This window comes from Gadus morhua, chromosome 3 (genome assembly GCF_902167405.1).
Source record: "Gadus morhua chromosome 3, gadMor3.0, whole genome shotgun sequence".
NCBI classification, from domain to species: Eukaryota; Metazoa; Chordata; class Actinopteri; order Gadiformes; family Gadidae; genus Gadus; species Gadus morhua.
The window spans coordinates 13,381,202-13,388,701 of NC_044050.1; positions in this window are offsets into that span (position 1 = coordinate 13,381,202).

Sequence of the window (7,500 nt, forward strand, 5' to 3'; positions counted from 1 at the left end):
CAACGCTACGAATCCTTTATCAATAGCGTTTGGTGTGATTTATTTAATTATTTGCATGGGGAAAGGGCCCGTCGGCAGCATCATGTGGTACACAGGACACGCTCTGATTGACAGATGCAAGGGAGACCACTTATTTACTCAGCCGCCACGGTTACATATATATCTGCTTTAGTTTTGTTTTGTTTCGGTCTGCTGGGAATCACCGGATCCGTGTCTGCGGGAAGAGTGACTAGCGTTACAAAGACGAAGGGGAACAAAAAGATGGAAATACTCAGTTCCGACTGAGGATTTGATTCCCCAAAGTCAGCCGGTGGCGACGAGAAGAAGTGGAATCGCAGTTCATTTGTTGAGTGTTCCACGTTATACCATTGATGCAGAACAGCTTTGAATATTCTCTCTATCGTTGTCTGAGACTACACCCACCGTCTGGTCTTTCTGCCGAGATTCTGGAGAACGGGGAAGAGGTAAACGCCTGTGAAAAATATCTGGCGCCCGTTTCTGCCAGGGGCCACTGGGTCTCTTGGGAAATGGCAGCCAGACAAATATTAGCTTTTGGTGGTTCTTATTTCTCTAAATAGAGAGTTGGGTTTTTATGTGTAGCAATTGCAGCCCCAAGAAAACGTTGCCAGGATGCTGGTTGGAGCTATGTGAATGTTCTTCATCTCCATACACATGCTGAGGTTAGGCACCTCAGTGTATGTGTGTGTGTGTGTGTGTGTGTGTGTGTGTGTGTGTGTGTGTGGGGGGGGAATCACATTTATAATGTAACCTGTTCCGCATTCACATAAACAATATTAATGAGATTGTCTCAGCTAGTTTGATCAAATTTGAAGTACAGCTTATCTAAACCAACCCATAATCTAACATCTTGACAGAAAGTGGCAGATGTTCCCACAATACATATATTTGAGGTTTTCAATGATGAATGGATGTGCCACATCATCTCTCTCTCCCCTCCCCTCTCTCTCTCTCCCGCTTTTTCTCCCTCTCTCTCTCACACACTGTCTGGCACACACACACAAACACACACACACACACACACACACACACACACACACACACACACACACACACACACACACACACACACACACACACACATACAGACACTAGCAGACATACACACACACACACACACACACACACACACACACACACACAACACACGCACACACACACACACACACACGCACGCACGCACACACACACACGCACGCACGCACGCACGCACGCACGCACAAACACACACACACACACACACACACACACACACACACACACACACACACACACACACACACACACACACACACACACACACACACACACACACACACACACACACACACACACACACACACACACACACAGGCATCTGGGCTCCCGGGCACATTTTTAAGTGTTTTTTTTACGTTCCAACATTGGCATTCGCTAGAGCCAATGTTTTATAGACCGCAAGGCTAATTCTGTGCGACCTGCTGTTCTGCAATTCTATTTAGGAAAAGACACCACAGGGAATGGAACATACCAGCACATTACCTGAGGCTGTAATAGACTGCCATGTTCTTTATTATTTACACCGACATCCATTTGTGTTTGCATCACGACAATAGATTTTGGGCCTGAGAATTTATTGTTATACCAGTGTAAAGAAAAAATTTAATAAATCGCTAATAAACAAACAAATGTTACAATGTTTCATTTTCACTAAAGTTTGTGTGTGTACGTGTTTGTTCATGCTGTGTGTGTGTATGCATAGCTTCAGCTATATAGCTATAGCTATGTATATGCTTGAGGAATTAAGGCTGTTGACATCGTGGAACCCATTGAGCGAACGGTTGAAGAGTACAAACACTTGGAATAGAAGAGAGAGAGCAGAGAGAGCCTGGAAGAGAGGAGCAACGATGGAGTGGTTCACTGAGAGAAAGCATCAGACATCTCTCACAGGAGGCCCGCGGCTTCCCTGTGCATGGCGGTGAAGGGGCTGAGATATAGCTCCATAGCTCCATGAGCAGCATTAGGACGAGCAGTCCCTCAATACTGTGTGAAGAGAGCAGGCTAATAAGGTAAATAACTAGATGATTTGACAAGCAGGGATTAGCATCTACTCTGGCCCCCGGTATATGAATGCTCGACTGGGGGAGAAGGAGCACGAGCAATAGAAACAAGTTTCCCTTTAATCAGTATGGTTAAGATGCAACGTACAACTTTAGCTGGGCTTGTGAGACCGTCCAAATATTCAGGTTTGCCTTTCACATTGACTATTCATTCGCGATTCATGTCAACAGCAGAATCAGAGAGATGCTTCTCCACCTTAAAGACGATAAAGACGTTCCTTAGGAACACTATGGCACAAGATCGCCTCAATGCTCTGGCTATGCTCTCTATAGAGAACAAACTCACACGGGACATTACAGATTTCAATAAAAGGGTTATTGAGAAATTTGCCACTTAGAAAGACAGAGGAGCAAAGTTCCTCAACAAGTAAGAGTTTTCCAAGAGTTCTCTTACTAGTCTCTCTCACTCTCTCTCACACAACCCACCCCCTCCCCCTTCCTGTGAGGTGGACACTGGTTGCCGACCCTCACAACCCCCCCAACCCCCTCCTTCCTGTGAGGTGGACACTGGTTGCAGACCCTCACAACCTCCTCCCACCCCTTTCAAGTGTACGTACTGTATATAGTTCTCTGACAACCTATGGTGGCATCAGGCCTTCAGTGTGCATATTGTATATAGTCCTCTGCAAACCTATTCAGTGTACATACTCTATATAGTCCTCTGCAAACCTATGGGGGCATCAGGCCAAGTGTGTCTTGAACAACCACACACAAAAGTTAGCACATTTACATGAATTTTGTGGAATTCATATTTCATTGTATTTGTCTAATATAAATGCATACTAATGCAAACTGTAGATATATTTATGAGTGAAGTTACCAACGCAATGGATTGGCTGTAACACACTCACCCATTCTCTCTCTCTCTCTCTCTCTCTCTCTCTCTTATTCACACTCTCTCTCACACACACACACACACACGCACGCACGCACGCACGCACGCACGCACGCACGCACGCACGCACGCACGCACGCACGCACGCACACACACACACACACACACACACACACACACACACACACACACACACACAGAATATTACCTTGTGTGCAATTCTGAAAAACCTGTTGATGTATTTGCACTCTTAATTTTGCTGAATTCTACAAGGCAAATAAATTAACTTAAAACTTAGTTCCCTGGCCCCATTCGTCTTTGTAAGTAAATGTTCTTTTTTGCTGCCTTTATTATTTTGTCAGAATGCTTTGTTTGTTTGTGGAAATCACAAAAATGTATTCTGGGGGAGGATGCCCCCAGACCCCCCTACAGGGGTTTGGAATGCAAACGTTCAGCCCCGCCTAAAATAAATTCCACCAGCCGCCACTGATTTCCATGTAAGTGCACAAAATACTTTGTTGAAAAAACTCAAGTGAATCAGATTGACGCAGTTGTTCTGTTCTATCTTTCTCCTCATCCGTCATTAACTGAAACTCCCTCCTCTGAGCACTGATGGATCTGATTGAATGTTAAGATCGAGTGCTTACCACTTTTTGGAAAAGGCTTCCAACCGGCTTAAGGCCAGACTGATCTGCAGAGACACAGAATGGGATCTTTGGAGATCAGGATGGTCTCATCAGGCTACACTTTAGCCTCCCATCGCTTTAGGAACACCATATGTACATATATATGTTTAAATATCTATTCATATATACATGTTTCCTAAACATGGTTCGATTCGTATTGACCAAGCTGAAGATAGTCAGGAAGGGAGATACAGTGAGAGATTGAGGGATTGGATTTGAATTGAAAACAGTGAGAGAGGAGGGGAGGAGGTATATAGAGTGGCGTGTTGTGTTTGAGAGCAGCAGAGAGAGAGAGAGAAGGAGAGGCAGGTGGAGAGAGAGAGGGGGAGGCAGGTGGAGGGAGACTGGAAAGATAGATTGTATTAGATATCTGATCACTCAACCCTAATGGAACATGAGGCAGAAGAAGGAGCATGTGTCGTTTGTACCCCCCCCCTTTAAAACACACTCACACAGAGACCACACGGGGCGCAGCACAAAAGCTATGTAGTCTTTCCAACAAGCTAGTGTCCACCTGCTCAATGCGAACGCTCTGTGTGAAGCGTCTCCATACAACCTGGAGAGGATCAAAGCCTTTACGGGAGGAGAATACCCAGGGCCAACATACAACACACCCTCGTGCATGCGCCCACACAGAAAAACAAGAAACAATGCACACATTGAGGGGTTTTGTTGTGTGTGCGTCTCTCTCTAAGCCCAACAGCTGTGAAATATGAATGATGAAAGGGAATATATTGTTTTCAAGGTATGCTGGTTTCAGATACGCAGTCACCCAAGGAAATGTATTTTATTTATTTTATACATGTGCACACGCACGCACGCACGCCCACGCCGAGAGACACACACACACACACACACACACACACACACACACACACACACACACACACACACGCACACACACACACACACACACACACACACACACACACACACACACACACACACACACACACAGGCAAATACTGACATATACACACACAAGCACACAGGCAAAAATACACTCAGCACGAAGATGCACACAAACACATTCACGCACATTTACTTTATTGATGAACAACAATCAGCTCTCTATTTACATTTCCAGTCTTTTGTCTGGCACAAGGCTCAAACAGGTCTTGCAGCAAAATGTCACAGAGCAGGCAGTGTGAGGTAAGTAATTACACAGAACCGTTAAATAGTTTCAATGCAGCCCTTGAGTCGGAGAGATGTTGTCTTGTGAACTTCCTTTTCTTGTGTCGCCTCCAGATGTCTGGACGTGTCTGGAGTTCAATTTAATGATTTCATGCTTCTGCTGGTTCTTTGTTTTGTTCAATACCTTCTCACTGTTCATCTTTCTTGCTATAATTGTGTCTATTAAGAGACAAATGGCCTTGCTCGTTCCCAAAATGTACGTATTGTGTGTCTGCCAAATGGCAGATCGACAAAATAGATTGTTTTCTAAGAGCAATGCCCCAATCTTCTGCTTTAGTTTTGGTCTGCTCAATGCATCATAAGTTGTCCAGTTCCCTAAGACATTTCTTTCTTGAAGTGCCAGTGAACCCAAAATTGTGATTTTTGTTGTTTTAAAGGTGCAAGACGTCTTCTATGATCTTAAAGGAGCTATATGTAACACATGTGCTGTACTAGATCATTTCACCTAATTACCATAATATGTCATTAGCTATTAAGAAAACATGTACTGGGTTCTCCGAAAAAAATGCTAACAGTGTGCCAGTATGTTCTCTTTTGAAATAATAATATGCAAATCTACAAACTGCAATGGTGATGGATTTAGTTAGACTTTTTCATAAAAACAGAACTAGTTACATTGTGAGAAAGGTTTTGTCTTGTAGCGTAAGTTTGTTACATGTAAGTGCACCCTCAACTGAGATAGTGTCCTCTGAACCTGGGCAAAAAACGATGGATGAAGCAATATAAAAATGGTTGACTTTGGTCGGCTCTGGACACACGTGTACATTGTTTCTCACTCATTCCTTCCACCTTTTTTTTTATAGGTAAATATGAGTAACTTACCGGCGTGACATGCCAATTTGCAAGTTCCAACCAATAGCACTCAAAGGAGTCTTAACTACAGCACGTTTAAGTGAATGTATTCAACAGGCTACCTGTTACAGTCAACAGACTACCATTTTGAACGCCATTGTAACCTGTTATCAAAGACGTAGGCTAGCGGGTAGTGACGTGGTTGTTTGTTCGTGTCCTTGTGAACCTCCCGCTGGAGCACCTTTTCTTCCTTCCTCTTTGTGTACGTGATGACGGGGTGACAGTGAGCCAGGGGCCGTTGCTATAGTAACCGCCTGTAGTGTCGCAACCGGGAAGGTAGAGAAATGCTCCCGGTCAGAGATGACAAACAGTGCATCTGTGGTTCAGGGTGGCAAATTGCTTTTTATTGGACAACATAATTAAAGTGCTTTATGGACCCGACAAACTGGTAAACATATTGCTTATGTTTCTTATGGTTTAAGCACCATGTCGACGGTAGGCTGTGTGTGCGTGTGTGTGTTTGTGATGGAGTAAGAGAGATGTACTAGAGAGAGGAAGTGTGTTTGTGTATGTTTGAGAAAAAGAGAAAGCATGTGTGCGTGAGAAAGTATGAGGGGCCGTCTGGGACAGAATTCATACTTGGTCTTACACACACTATTATACTCTCTTACACATACTACTATACTCTCTTACATACACTACGATACTCTCTTACATACACTACTATACTCTCTTACATACACTACTATACTCTCTTACATACACTACTATACTCTCTTACATACACTACTATACTCTCTTACATACACTACTATACTCTCTTACATACACTATTATACCCTCTTACACATACTACTATACCCTCTTACATACACTACTATACTCTCTCACATACACGACTATACACTCTCATACTTACATGTAAAAGGAGTTTAATAGTTTGAATGAAACGGAAGTGAGTTTGAATGAAACGGAAGTGAGTTTGAATGAAACGGTAGTGAGTTTGAAATGTTCATAAGAGTCCGCAGAAATCGAATATCAATATTATTTTAGTGTAATTACATTGTGTATATGCACAAGCCATCTTATACAAAGCAGCCGAAAAATAGAAAACCGAAACGCTACTATGTTTTTTTTTCTGCGATTCAGGGTTTGAATTCTGCTATTGTCGTCTGATTCATTGAATCCGCTGTGTTTGCCAGGGTCTCAGGGTCTTCCGACTCTGGGGAAGAGCCTGCTAGTTTACGCACACCCCTTGCGCATTTGTTTTCTCAACCACACGTGAGACGTTGTTTGACATGCTGGATATCGTCAGAAAGGTATTTTCATTGGCTATTAGGATATCTAAGGCCCGTCCCCGACCCTTGCTGTCTGCTGGTGTTGCTGTCAATCAAAGTATACACGCACCGTTTTGATAGTGATCGCCTCATTGGCTTGTAAGGCTTGTAAACAAGGAAATATTGGTCTTACAGACATGTGGGAGGGCTCTATGTCACCGTGAGACCCTGGTAAACACAGCGGATTCAATGAATCAGACGACAATAGCAGAATTCTAACCCTGAATCGCAGTTTTCTAAAAAAAAACAACATAATAGCGTTTCGGTTTTCTATTTTTCGGCTGCTTTGTATAAGATGGCTTGTGCATATACACAATGTAATTACACTAAAATAATATTGATATTCGATTTCTGCGGACTCTTACGAACATTTCAAACTCACTTCCGTTTCATTCAAACTCACTTCCATTTCATTCAAACTCACTTCCGTTTCATTCAAACTTTCCCGTTTCATTCAAACTCACTTCCGTTTCATTCAAACTCTCTTACACATACTACTATACTCTCTTACATACACTACTATACTCTCTTACACATAC